This window comes from Mustela nivalis, assembly GCF_964662115.1.
Source record: "Mustela nivalis genome assembly, chromosome: 8".
In the NCBI taxonomy this organism is placed as follows: Eukaryota; Metazoa; Chordata; class Mammalia; order Carnivora; family Mustelidae; genus Mustela; species Mustela nivalis.
In genome coordinates, this window is record NC_139027.1 from 98,414,447 (window position 1) to 98,429,405 (window position 14,959).

General features: G+C 40.4%; 1 long non-coding RNA gene across 4 annotated transcripts in view; it reads left to right on the plus strand.

Moving 5' to 3' along the window:
* LOC309871417 overlaps positions 1 to 14,959 on the plus strand; it is a 70,280-nt gene that overhangs the window by 24,690 nt on the left and 30,631 nt on the right. Inside the window, exons 4-6 of one of the 4 annotated variants that reach the window (XR_014315268.1) lie at positions 3,774 to 3,913; positions 4,360 to 4,432; positions 6,565 to 9,269. This is a non-coding gene — a long non-coding RNA (uncharacterized lncRNA). Of the gene's footprint in view, positions 1 to 3,773; positions 3,914 to 4,359; positions 4,433 to 6,564; positions 9,270 to 14,959 lie in introns of those variants that run through there. The other 3 variants (XR_014315266.1, XR_014315269.1, XR_014315267.1) reach the window with 3 other exon arrangements.

Genomic DNA, 14,959 nt, shown 5'->3' on the forward strand with positions numbered 1-14,959 from the left:
CATTTGTACCTATCGATATGATACAATAGAAAACACACATTTTTTGACAAAAATGAAATACGAAACACATAAAACCTCTGGATCTAACTCCCAGAAATACAGAGAACTGAAGAAACTGAATAGCATCATTTGGGTATTGTCAGTAAAATCCAGATGGTGGGAAACAGGATATACTAAACATATCACCTTGTTTCTTCAATACATAATCATTTAAAAAAAAGAGAAAGAAAGAGACAGGGAGAACTTACAGATTCAAGCATACAGAAAATGGATGTTAGCCAGTTGCCACGTGTGGACTTTATCTGGATCTTGATTTCAATAAAGCTTCCCCTTCCACTTCTCTAGTCCCTGTAATAGTATTAGATAATTAGAGAAATCTAAACACGTATGAACTATTCAGGAATTATTGTCAACTTTTTAGATATAGCAATGGCATATGACTATACTTTTTAAAGTCTGAAACCTTTAGAGTAACATTCAAAAAATTATTTAAAGAAGGAGTGATTTAAAATGTAGAGTTAACTTCCAAATGAAGCAGCTGGGGTACACAGTGAGTGGAAGGAAGGTAAATCAGGATTGACCATGGGTTGGAAATTCTGGGAGTAGAGTGATGTGATATACTTTTGTCTCTGATGTGTTTGAAAATTTCCAAAATAAAAAGTGAAAAAAAATTGGGGCTCACATTTGTTTAGCTCTTTTCCTTTCAAATCTCTCAGCAGTTTCATATTAGAGGTAGACTGGAATCTGGGTGACCATCTTCCTGTCCACTGAAGCCAGATGGTCTTCTCCTAGACTCTTGTCAAGGCCCCTCCTACTGGTAACTGGTGACCTAGTCGAAGAAGTTGTCTAGGAGATGCTGTGACTAACTTACTCCTTATGTCCTTTTCAAATCCCCACTCTTCAGTTTGCTACCAGAACACACACCACATTTCAACTCTGGAATCACAAACCCAATGGCCATCTCTCTGTGAGCATGGCAGCGATGGACACCATTTATCAGTTTGTCCTTCTTAAAACTCTTTTTCTTGCTTTCCATGATGATGCAGCTACTGATTTTCTTCTGATGTTGTTATAATTGTTTCATTAACTCACTGCTCATCATCCTGCCATTGGTTCACAGAAGCCCCTCTATGGCTCCAGGATTCAGCTCTCTGTTTGTTTCTTCTCTTGACTCTTCCATCTAAGAAGCCACACTCGCTTACCATCACCTTTGTGGAGGGACCCTCCACCCAGCCTCTCCTGAGTTCTTTAGTCTCTACAGGTGCTTGTCAGACATTTATTCTTTTATCCCTAGACATCATTGCCTCATACCCAGCATTTCCACAAAATGAATTCCTCCTTTCCTCCTCCCCTTCCATGTTTCTTTAGGCACCATATTTACTGTTAGCTCCTCGTTGTAATGTCTCATCTCCTCTTCCATCCTCACCTCCAACACTCAGGTGCAGGCCCCTCTGTTTTCCTCCTTTCCTCCTTTCCCAGAAAACCCTTTCTGGGTTTTCCCAGCATCTTTAACTCTGTGGCTTGACATCTGGAACATATTCCCAAGCCTCTCTGTTCCTGTGCTCACCAAGGCCATCAGAGTGATCCTGTCTCTTACAAGATGAATTTCTCAATTTATTTCTTCAATATCCTCTATCTGATCTCAATTGCTAGTTCAGTTATGACTCTACACTAACCTTCTCAAAGACAATGTCTTTGCCCAGTTCTGAACCTGAACTTCTGAAGGTTGAATCCACCTATGATTCAAGACAGCTTACTGGAAGCCATAGGTGGGGTCTCCATAGTCTGAAATTGTCAGCTTGGCCTACCCAACCTTAACGTGGCATATAATGGAAAGATCACTCTAAGCTGGCCAGTCCTCTACTGTTTGCCCTTAAGCCAGTGCTCAAACTCTCTCTATTTAAAAATGAAGATAACCCGATCTTGGATGCCCACCTTCCTGAATAAAGTTGAGCACAGTGCTGGGCCTCAGAATTCATAAGAACTAATTTGCTAAATTCATCCATGGGTATTTTTCCCTTTCTTGGAGAATATGAACATTTTAGAGTTGAGGCTTTCTCACTCATCTCATGGCTCTCAGTCCTCAGCACACTGTGGAGAACAGAAAGTATTCAATAAAGATGGTTGAGTAAATGAACCATTCATAACCTTCTTCCCCTCATCCAACCCTAAACCCAAACCCCTCTTGACAGTCACAGGTATAAAGATGCCTACATACCTGCACATGTCAGCAGATTTTCTCAAAGATGCCCACTTTTAAATGGTCTGCCATTTTTTCCCTAGTAAGTACACTGGTCAGGTCATGTACTGGTATTTCTTTCTTTTCTTAATAACTGGAAGTTTGTACCTACTAATGCCCTTTGCTACTTCACCTTGCTCCTCCCCCCTTCTCTCTTTTGGTAACCACCTGTTTGTTCCCTTTATCTCTTTCTGTTTGTTTGTTCGTTTTGTTTTCAGATTCCACATAAAAGTGAAATCATATGGCATTTGTCTTTCTCTGTCTGACTTATTTCACTTAGCCTTAAACCCTCTTTTTTATGGCTGAGCAATATTCCATGGTATATACACCATGTCTCCTTTATCTATTTGTCTATTGATGGACACTTGAATTGTTTCTGTACCTTGGCTTTTGTAAATTATGCTATAGGAGTGCATATATCTCTTTGGATTGGCATTTTTGTTTTCTTTGGGTAAATATCCAGAAATGGAATTGGTAGATTGTATGGTAATGATATTTTCAATTTTTTAAAAAAAAGATTTCATTTTTTTTTTTAATTTGACAGAGAGAAATACAATGAGAGAGGTAACACAAGCAGGGGGAGTGGGAGAGGGAGAAGCAGACTCCCCTGCTGAGCAGGGAGCCCAATGCCAGGTTTGATCTCAGGACCCATCCAGATCATCTTCCATAGCTGCTGCACCAATGTACACTTCCACCAACAGTGTACAAGGGTTTCCTTTTCTCTACATCCTCACCAACTCTTGCCATTTTTTTGTCTTTTTGATAATAGCCTATATGACAGTTGTGAAGTGATATCTCATTGCGGTCTGATTGGCATTTCCCTGGTAATTAGTGATGTTGCACATCTTACTGTGTGCTGTGTACTTGTATTTCTTGGTTTAAAAAATATCACTAAGTTGGACACACTTTTGGTTTGCAAGCACTGGACCTGTCTAGACGACATCCCTCCACTGACCTAGGCAGCTTGGGGTGGGTGTGGAGGCCCATAGGGAGTACTGAGTGGGTGGGTGCTGGGAAGATGTGTATCTTTATATATAAACACCCAAGTCTAAACCTTCTACCCCTCACTTCTCCAACACATCTCACTAAGCTCCCTTTCCCCTTTACAAATATTCTCTGAAAGGTAATTTCTTTTCTTTTCCTTTTTCTTTTCTTTTTTCAAAGATTTATTTATGTATTTTGAGAGAGAAAGAGAGAGAGTGAGCAAGCAGAAAGAGGGGCAGAAGGAGAGGGAGAGACAGAATCTCCAGCAGACTGCGTGGTCTGTACAGAGCCAGACTGGAGGCTTGATCTCACGACCCTGAGATCACATCCTGAGCAGAAACCACTAGTTGGCTGCTCAGTTGCCAGCATAGCTCAGGTGTCCCTGAAACATAATTTTTAAACTTACTTTATATATATGCTGAACGTTGAAATTGAAAGAAAACTTTCAGTGCTCCATCATTTTTTATAAAACATTACATGTTTTTACAAAGCATATCTGGACACTTGTCCTGCTTTTATTGGTGAAGCTATCTTCTCTTCTTGAATCCAGGTGGACAGTGAGACTGGTTTGACCATCTTGCTTCCTGCTGTGTTCATAAAGTCCAGAACAGTGCTTGGCACAAAGTAGTCACTCAGTAAATACTTGTGAATGATGAGCAAATGACATCCCTGTGCCCAGCTGGGACTGATGTAAGAAAAGTCATTGTCTACTCTTGGTTTTCACATTGTCAACCTGATGCCACATCCTCTTTTTCTGCTTCTGCTACCATCCCCTGGGGCAAGCTTCTCATTACTATAACTAGGGCAATAGTTCCATAATTAATCTCTCTGCAGCATGTGTGTGCTCACTTCATTTATCCCACCCACTGCTATAAACTTGGTATTCCTGAAGAGCAGTTAGAATACTTTCTTTCTCTACTCAAAAGCCATCAGTGACTCCCCTGTGCCTACTACGTCGGCACCAATGCATCTCATTTTCTGGATTTACCTCAATATAACAATTCAATACTTTCAATTTCATAGCTTACATCTTAATCTCTATAAATTCTATGCCCTAGCAAAATGGAAATATCTTCTGTCACCAGAGTACACTTTCTATTTCTCCACCTTAAACTTTTTCTTCATGTGTTTAACAGGACCTCTCCTTTCCAAGTGCACCTGTTGAGATCTGCCCATCGCCGAAGGTCATACTTGAGTACCACCACATCTGTGAGTCTTTTCAGATTAAGCTTTCCTAAAACTTTGTGTCCTTCTTATGATATTTAACATATTTATCTTGGAATTGTTTTCTCTGTACCCATGTACAGAGGCCTGGAGGCTTGATTAGAGTAAGTATTCTGAGATATGTATGGGTCAGAACTCAGCACCAGTTATGTACCAAGCCCTCTGGCAGATTCAGGGGATACTGGAAGAGTGACTTTCTGAGGGTGATACAAGAGAAAGTATGAAGAATTACTCTGTAAACCCAGAAGTAGTACATGCATTTGAATAGTATTAAAAATGATGATGATGAAGATGGTGTTGATGATGGTAAATGTGCAGGATATTTGCTTTCCCTCTCTGAGTCTACTCTCCACCTTTGTCATCCCATTCTGTCCACTGGGAAGTTGATCCCTATGGATTTCATCAGCCAGACTCCCTTGCCTTTTGGTCTTCCCTTGCATTTGGCCAATAGGAACTATGAATAGAAAATCAGAGTGAGAGGAGAGTTTGGGGGCATTTATTCCATCAGCTGTCTTTGCTGGGCTTCAGTCTGACAGTGGTTGCATTCTAGGGGTCAAAGTCCCTTTCAGCTAGTTCCCCCACTTGTAATTAGAGCTCCTGTTGGACTAGTCCCCCTACCCTGTAGTTAGAGCTCCTGCTGGACTCTAGTCACAACTCCCCACCTGGCCTCTTGAGGCCTAGGATGGTAGTGTCCCCTCATTGTTGTCAGACCTGGGTGTGTCACTAATAAGTTTGCTTAATCCTACCCTAACCACCTTTAAAAACTCTCCATGATCCTCTTTTCAGTGAGGCATTTGTGAATCTTGCCAGGACCCTGACTCATGATAACTGATGAGGATGGCAGTAGTAATAGTGGTTTTGGTGTTTTTCTTTTCTCCAAGCTGGTGGTCTAAGAATCCTGATGAACAACTGCTTGCAGAGAAGCTGGGGAATTATGGCAGACTAGCAGGGTGTTCACTGTGTTGCTTCACAGGTTACTTTCAAACTTGGTGGCTTAAAGCGATAACAATGATTTTTTTTTTTACATTTAATAATTTAAAAAAAATTTTAAAGACAGATAATGTATTATTAGCCCCAGGGGTACGTATGTGAATCGCCAGGTTTACACACTTCATAGCACTCACCATAACACATGCCCTTCCCAGTGTCCATAACCCACCACCCTCTCCCTACCCTCCCAACCCCCAGCAATCCTCAGTTTGTTTTGTGAGATTAAGAGTCTCTTATGGTTTGTCTCCCCCCATCCCATCTTCTTTTATTTACTCTTTTTCTACCCCCCAAACCCCCACATTTTGTCTCCACTTCCTCATATCAGGGAGATCATATGATAGTTGTCTTTCTCCAATTGACTTATTTCGCTAAGCATAATACCCTCTAGTTCCATCCACGTTGCAAATGGCAAGATTTCATTTCTTTTGATGGCTGCATAGTATTCCATTGTGTATATATACACCACATCTTCTGTATCCATTCATCTGCTGTTGGACATCTAGGTTTTTTCCATAGTTTGGCTATTGTAGACATTGCTGCTATAAACATTTGGGTGCATGTGCCCCTTCGGATCACTACATTGCAATGACAATGATTTATTATTTCTTATAATTTTTGTGGGTCTTTAATTTACCTAGTTACTGTAGGATGGTTTATTTCCACCTTATTATGTCTAAGGCCTGCCCTAGAAGCCTGAAGTCTCACTCACTTATAGGTCTGGCAGCTGCTCCTGGTTCTCAGCTTGGGAATCATTTGGGGCAATCGGCTAGAGCATACACATGTATCATATCCACGTGGCTTGGGCTTCCTCACAACATGGTGGCTGAAGTCCAAGCATTCACATTAAGAGACAGAGAATGAACCAAGCCAAAGCCATATTGCCCTTTACAACCCAGCCTTGGAAGTCCTACAATGTCACTTCTACCATGTTTCAGTAGTAGAAGTAGTTAGAAGTGTCCACCCAGTTTCAAGGGGGAGGACACATAACCCCATCTCTCAGTGGAGAAATGTCAACCTCTGTGATTGATTGTTGATTGTACCATGTGGACTGAAGTGATGTAAGCAACTTCTGGACCTACACATACATATTCATATGCCACCCACTCTTTCTTCCTATGCCGTGACAGCTATACAGGATACATCTTGAAGATGACACAAAAGTCAAGGACAACCTAACCCATATCAACCTTTTTAAGTGTGATAACTAAACATTCAGTATGTTAACTCTCTGAGGTTTGGTGTTTGCTCCAACAATTTTATCCATATCCTCAAACTTCATCTGAGCCACTAGTTTCTTCTTCCTGTCTCATCAGCATCTATCAGGACTACACATCTATGATGAAAGCAAGGAACTGGGGTTAGTTTCTTCTTCCTTGTTATGTGTGTACCTCTCCCCACTCCAAGTTGTATTGTGCAGTAAAATGACTGGGAAGAAGAAGAAGGTCATGGACTGCCTAAATCACTGAAAACAGGATCACTGACTGTGTCCAAAAAGGTCTTAGCCAAGCCAAACAGTGGAAAAGGTGAAATGTTAACATGAATGCAGTAAATATTCAGTCCTTCTTTGGAGAATCTTGAGGATAAAGGAGAGAGTTGTGTTGGAAATGACTGACAGGTGGATGTCTGCAGGGGCCCACCACACCGTAGAAGACTGTCTGGAGGAGAAGGTGTGTCTGATGTCCTTCCCAATAAAAAGCCTGGGAAAAAACATCTGTCAAGTGATATTTAGAACTGACATTTTCATAAGGATCCAGTCTATGGAGGGTTTTTGCAGGGCTTGTAAAAACACATTTTTCATTCTTCCTCCTCTCCATCTCCTGTAATTAAATGATGTTCACAGTGTTAAATGTATATTTAAAATGACATGCTTCAAGGATTACATTTTAAGAAGCTTTCTATTTGGAAACAATTTTGACAATAATAATGATCATTTCAAAAAGTAATATTTATTTCCTGAGCTCTTTGAGAGTAAGGTAGGTGCACACATCATGGCTCTTTACTCCTAACTATTTCCTATTTCCTTCTAAATGTACTCCAAGCTGGGGTCTGAGATACAGAGTGATGCCCAATTTATGACACTAAGCTTTGGGAAATGGAAGGCCAGGTTCTGCCTTTATTTTCCAGCAATTAGGATATTTCTGGAGAGAAATGTTGGCTGAAAGATGCCCACATGGAGAGACATCTGCTCTCTTGCCACAGGTGCTGCCTTGTCTAATATTTTCATGTTCTGCTTGGGTGATGAAATAGAAGGGATGTTTGCGGCCCCACCCCCCACCCCATTCAGGGATACTGATTGGGAATGGGTGGCTAACATAGTTTCTGGGTCAGAAAAAATCTTGATAAACTGGACCTTTACCAAATTAAATATAAAATATATGTTATAGGGGCACTTGGGTGGCTCAGGCAGTTAAACATCTGCCTTCCACTTGGGTCATGACCTTAGGGTCCTGGGATGGAATCCTAGTCAGACTCCCTGCTCAACTCAGCAGGGAGTCTGCTTTTTCCTCTCCCTCTGTGCTCTCTCTCAAGTAAATAAATAAAATCTTAAAAAAATAAAGTATACATTGTATAAGCATAAAATTTCTATTGTATTACTTCCTAGGTTCTAAGAGACTTTTCTCTACCTTTTATTGTTTCTAAACTTTAGGTGGCCCCTAAAATCTATGTCAAAGGCAGCTAGCTGTGTAATAGTTAAGGGGATTGTAAACAGAAAGCTTACCTGTATGCAGATGAAGGTCCAACTAATTGCCCCCTGGGTTTTCTCCACCATTGGCTGCTCTATACAGGAATAAATTTTCTTCGAGATATAATTTACATACACTGAAGTCTATCTTTCTTATTGTATGATTCTAGGAGTTTCAACAAATTACACAGTCATGTAACTGATAACAAAATCAATGTACGGAACAGTTCAAATTTGAATATAAGCATATTGGTATCTCATGATGGTTTATATTTGTATTTATTTAGTGACAAATGATGTTGGGCATCTTGCCAAATGCTGATTTGTCCATAAATCATCTTCTTTGGTGAAATGTGGGCTCAGGTATTTTTAATTGATTTTTTTTCTTTTTATTATATTTGAATTTTTTTTAACATATTCTGAGTAAGTTCTTTATGTGTTTTGAAAATATTGTCCCTCAATTTGTGGCTTCTCTTCATTTTCTTAACAGTACCTTTTAAAAACAATTTTCATTTTGGTTAAGTCCACTTTATCAATTTTTTTCTTTCATGTGTTGTTATTTTTGGTGTCATAAGTAAGAAATACATGTCTAATCCAAGGTGGCAATGATTTTCTGCTGTGTTTTTCTCTAGAACTGTTATAATTTTACATTTAGGTCCATAATCCATGAGGTATGGATTGAAGTGTACATTTGCCTTGGTGACTTTTCTGTGTGTTTGATTTTTTGCAAAGATTATATTGAGACTGTATTACAATATCTTGTCTGTTGGTGCCAGCCTGATTGTGGTTCACATTTATGGATAGTATTTCCAAGGTGTGCTTCTAGGAGATTTAAGTGAATTTCAAACTCTGTAGCAATTCAAGTGCAGAATGGAAGAGAAGTCTAAAGCTCAGATCCCATGTTCAAGACTCTGCACACTCTAAAGCACTTCTAAGGACTTTTGAGGCTCTTCTGAGCAGTTTGAAAGCATCAAAAATGTGATCACTTGGATCAGGTCATGATCTCAAGGTCCTGGGATTGAATCCCACATCAGGCTCTCTGCTCAGCTGAGTCTGCTTCTCCTGTACCCCCTGCTTGTACTCCTTCTCTCTGTGTCAAATAAATAAAATCTTTAAAAATATTATTTTTTATATAGTCTGCTTCTCCTGCTCCCCCTGCTTGTACTCTCTCTCTCTCTCTGTATCAAATAAATAAAATATTTTTTAAAATATTATAAATTATAATAATAAATATTATATTATAAATTTATCACCATATTATAAAATAAATATTAATATAATTAATTAAAAATTAAATAATTATTTTAAATTCATACTTAGTTTAAATTTGATTCTTTTAAATTTATATTTAATTATTTAATAGATTTAGTTACTTTGATAATATAATTAATATAAACAAATACTATAAATATTATATTATAAATCATAATTATAAATAATATTGATGTAATAGAGTCTTCAACTGAAAGAAATGCAGGACTAAGGCAGCCTAACTTAGTTTTTATGAGAAAGACCTAGATGTGAAGGTGACCACATATTCCCCTAAATGGACAGTGTATCTCAGCTCTTAAAATAGGTCAAAATCTTGGCATCCAGGTTAAAGGAGGCATTAGTCCTATTGTTTTCCATACTGCCCATGCCACTTTTGCATTGCTTTTAATTTTTGTGTAGTTTTAAAAAGAGAAGTACTGATATAAGAATGAAGATGAGCAAGATCTTGGTTGGTTTGGCCTAAGGTGGGAGGGACAGGAAGGTGAGAGAAGCAAGAAACTAAATGAATATCATTTCTGAGGAGCTATAAGAATCTTTGGTCTTTGGAAAGGCAGGGTTCAGATCTCAAACTCTGACATCAGCCAAACTGGTTTAAAATCTCTATCCTTTATCATTCTAGCTGTTGACTTCAAGTGATTTGATGAACTTCTCTGATTTTTGTTTCCACATATGTAAAATGCAGATAAGAAAACTCCTTATTTCATAGTTTTTATTGTGAGCAAATAAAATGACATAATCATGCCAAACACCTAGCTCAATGCGTGGTGTTGTATGTGTTCAGAAAATGCTAGCTATTTTTCTTGCCACATATTATTTATCTGCTCAAGTTTCATTCATTGAGCGCCTACTGTGTATCAATCATTGGGGTATCAAAATGAGATAACAAGCCCTCAAGAGGTTTAGCCTAGTTGATTTAGAAAATGGACCAGTGCAGCCAGGCTAGTAGAGATGAACTCAGTTGTTTGTATGGGAGTTATCTTGTGTGTGTATATATGGTATATACTGTGTGAGATATGATTAAAGATGTCTATATTTATCATGGTGAGATTTTTGTCTTCCTGAAGAGATAATATTAAGCCAAGGATGGATCCTATAAATGGTGGAATCTTTATTTGAAAGAAGTATGATACATAAAGGAATAATGAGTCAGTATGGAGACCAGAGGCCAACCATGAATTTCCAGAAGGCTGACCCTTGAATTAAGACCTAAAGGAATCAACCAACCTAGAATGGGGGTGGAGGCGAATATAGAGGGGGTTCACACCGAGCAGTCAGCCAGTTCACTAGAGCATGTTGGTGAGGAGCCTAGACAGACCTAATTTTGAAAATTCTGGGTAAGTGACAGCTTCTTGAACTCCAGTTGCTTCACTAGTGAGACATAATTTCTTCATCCCAGGCAGTTGTAAAGATTACAAGAAACATTTGTGTAGCCCCTGGTGAACACTGCTCTTCTGCACAATTTTCACAGTTATCCTCAGACTTCAAGCTATCCAGGTAACCCAGAACAGAAGATGAGGCAGGGGATGGTGGAGGATGAGACTGGGGAGGCCGAGGAACAGAGGGTAAATTGGCTGGGGTTGTGTGCTCAAGAATGTGGATGTTATCTCTAAGGTAACGATTAGCCAGGGAAGAATCCTAAGCCTGGAGTATGGAATTTTAGAAGACCAGACAGGACAACAAATTGCAGGAGGTCCAACTGGTGACAGGGAGAGGGGTTAGGAGATTTTCGGAAATCCAGGGAAGGCATGAAGGCTGCAGGAAGTGAGGCAATGGCAAGGGGGATAGAGTAAAGAGCAGAGGTAAAGAGCAGAAGTAGAGGAGTATTCAAGAGGCAGCGCCAGCACCTAGATGGCTGAAAGAGGCAGATGACTTCCTAGTGTTTGACTTGAGTGAGATGAGAGAAGACAGGATGGAATGGGTTTGTAGGGAAAGCAAATGAATTCACAGACATCCAGACAACCATAGAGACCCTGCAAAGAATTAACATTTGGGTCTAGAGCCTAAAAGAAGGATCTTTCCTGGAGACAACTACATAGCAGATGCCAATAGATTCTCAGACAGAATCTTCGACAGGGACAGAATCACTCAGAGACAGACTAGTCAAGAGACAGCCAGTCCATCTATGTTAGCATGCTTTCTCAGACTGACCTGGCTTAGGCACACTTCTTAACTATTCTGAACCTCAGTCTTCTCATCCGCAAACTAAAAGTCAAGTACATGTGGCCTTTACTTGGGAATTAAACATATACATGCATGCGAGGTGCTCAGAGTAGTATCTGACACAGAATATTTGATAGTCTTCACTGCATTTTTACAAGACTGAGGGCTGAGGGAAGCACCAGGGAGCAGCCACAGGTGATGAAGGAAGGACTAAGGAAGAGATAACATGACAGATACTGAGAAGAGTCTTCTAGGAGAAAAAGAGAAAGAGAGAGAGAGAGAGAGAAACTCTCCAGAACATGGTGATATAGAAGCCATGCAAACAGACTCTTTGATGAAAGAGAAGGTGCTGAGCCATTTCCAAAGTTCCAAAGAGAAGCTGTGAAAAGAGGCCACTTGGTTAGATAGCCAAGAAGCCATTGGCATCTTTGGTGGAAGAGGAAGGCTGGTGACGGAAGCTGGAGGGGGGAGGGAGAACTAATGGAATAGAGTCAAATGAATGCTTAGCTTAGGCAAGACAGAGAAGATGACATCTGTACTGATAACTATTTAAAACAGTGATATGGGGCAAAACATGCCATCTCATGGGGTATAGCACATCCAAATGGGTATCAACATCCTCACTTTATAGCTGGGAAAATGGAGGCTCAGAGAGGTAGAAAAAGTTCTTCAGAGTCACATTGGAGTCTGATCTTGGACTGACTTGGGCTCAAACTCTAAATCTAATGGGGAGCAGAAGGGAGGACATATGGACTCAAAATTAGGAAGGATATTTTAAGAATTACAAACACTTGGTGATAGACTAAACCCTATCATAAAGGGAGGCCCCTGTCATAGGGATGTTCAGTCAAAGCCTAGATAAATAGCCCCCAGGAGGAACGATCACTTCATGATATCTATATATATCTATATATAGATATAGATATAGATATAGGTATATATCTCCATGTGCTTGTATCTCTCACTAGATGATGAGTTTCTTGAGGTTCTATTAATTTTAAAAAAATATCCTGACAAGCTATAAAGCCAGGGATATAATGGGAACCCAGTAAGGTTTGCTAGGCAGCTGGCTTTAGATGTACTTCTCATACTAAGAGATTAGACACAATATCTGTGCTTTGAGACCCTTCCATGGTCTAAGGCTCTGAATTCTCTGAGCTGCAATTACGAAGTATCCAACAGGAGTCAGCCTTGAGCACTTGAGGCTGGAAATGGGAGCCAAGCAGTCACCAGCAAGATAAGAAGGAACAGGGTGGGGACCAAAATCCAGAAGTCTAGTTCAAGGACAAAAACCAGAGGGAAATATGGGTGAAGGAAGTAGAGATTAAGCACAAAAAGGGTTTACTGGAAAGAAATATCTACCTTAACAGCAGGTCCCAATTCAGAGCAGAGGTACAGTACACAGTACACAGAGGATGGTTGACCTTGAATTAATCAATTCTTAGTCTCTGCTTTGTAGGGTAAGCTGGTCAGTGGTTTGGACTCCAAGGGGCTGGACCATGTAGTTACCTTCAAGAATCCTGAGTGACCCAAAGTCCTGGTTGCCCGGAGACGCTAAAAAGGAAGTGAAAAACACTTTACGTATCTGCCTAGACAAGACAAGACAAGAGTGCCTTTGAGAATCATCTCAGAAATGCTTTGGAAATAAAGGGTCAGAAATAAGACTTGTCTTATACATTATATGACTCTGTGCTCACAGCCAACAAACCAAATCTGTTCAATGACCCTGACTTACATGAAAATGATTAAAAGCCCTGAGAGGTTGAACATCTAGTCTGGGATCACACAGCAAGGAAATGGGGAGATTGCATGAAGCCCTCCTAGGAGTAGGAGAAGGGAAGAGAGTTTCTTAGGACATAAAACTTAAATTCCCATCTTCTTTAGTGATATCAATACCAGAGCAAAGACATTGATTTATAATCAAGGCAATCTTTTTGTTGCAGGGGAACTCATTTGGAGGGGAAGAAAGATTTTGTCTAGTAGATCTTGTTCCTTGATTCCAGATTCTAATAACTTCACTGCATCTCTGAATATGATTGGAATCACTCCCACACATCAATGTTAGGAATTATTGGGAGGAACATGTTTCAAAATGGCGGGATGGTGGTAAAGGTGATATGTGTGTATACATGTGGAGGTGTGTGTTTGTTGGCTGCGTTATTCTCAAAGGGTACTGGGGAGAACTCCTCCTGGGACTAGTTTGGAAAGACTTATAAGGCAGGATCTTCAAAGTAGCTGGACTCCAGTGTTGCAGGCTGCAGGCACCTTTCTGGTTAGCTTTCCAGGCATCGGGCCTAGAGAATGAGTGCTTTGTTCTTTTCTCCCTGCCCCCATAGGTCTTTGTTCCTGGCCCAGCTAATTTGGCTTCGTGGTTGATTAGCAGGTCTCAAAGTTAAGGAGAACAATGGCAGAGGTGCTGGTGCTTTCTACCAATGCCCTCCTCCCCCGACTCTGCCTTTTCATTTTTTAGATTTGGGATAATTGCAGTTGGGGAGGGTTGATCTCACATTCTCAGCCCCTCTTCCAAGCAATTTTCTTAGTCACATTGTGTGCTAACTGCTTCTTCTAAACGTACCTATTAGTGCTGTGATATCCTCAGCACAAACATGGACTGTCCCTGTGACCACCAGGATTCTCCTGTGAGAAAGTCAAAGCTTTTTTCTTCTTTTTTTCTTGGGAGAGAAACTGCCTTTCTCTGTGGGAGTGGAAGAGGGAGGGGTTCAGCACAATACTCCACGATAGCATTTTTTATTTCATAATGTCCCCAAAAGTTGATGTGGTGGGGCCTGGGCTTGTCCAAGTACAGGAATATGCACTCATGTTGTCAGGTTTCCAAGCTTTGTGCTACACTCACACAAATCATCAATTTGGAAAAAGGTCCATTGTGATCTTTACCAGCTGGGGCATGGCCCCTTCCCCAGAGCTACCTCTGAAGGTCACCCAGGCCTGTTTATTTGTGGACTCTTGATAATAGGAAAGGCTCTTAGAGATTGTTTAGTTTAAGTATCATCCTTTCTTACCTTAGGTTCAGGAAGGCCAAGAAATTCATCAGAGCTCACAACAGAGTAACTGGGACCTTGATCCCCTATGATTTGTGGCAGGAACCCAGCCAGCTTTTGTCAACTGATGCAAGAAACTTAGGCAAACCCACACGGCAGTGTTGCCTACTAACCTCTCATCCTCCACCCCCTTCCCCAAATTTCTAGTGTTTGTCTGGAGGTTGGTTTCTCCTAAATTAATTTATACTGAGTGACCAGAGACACCACACTCCATTCTTACAAGGCTATAAACTGTGGAAGTTAAGATGGAGATGTGGGATTGCACAGAAGACAAGAAGCTCCTATTTACGACTCACTCACCAGGTTTCAGGATGATTGTTTCCATCCGTGACCTCCTTGTACCTCAGT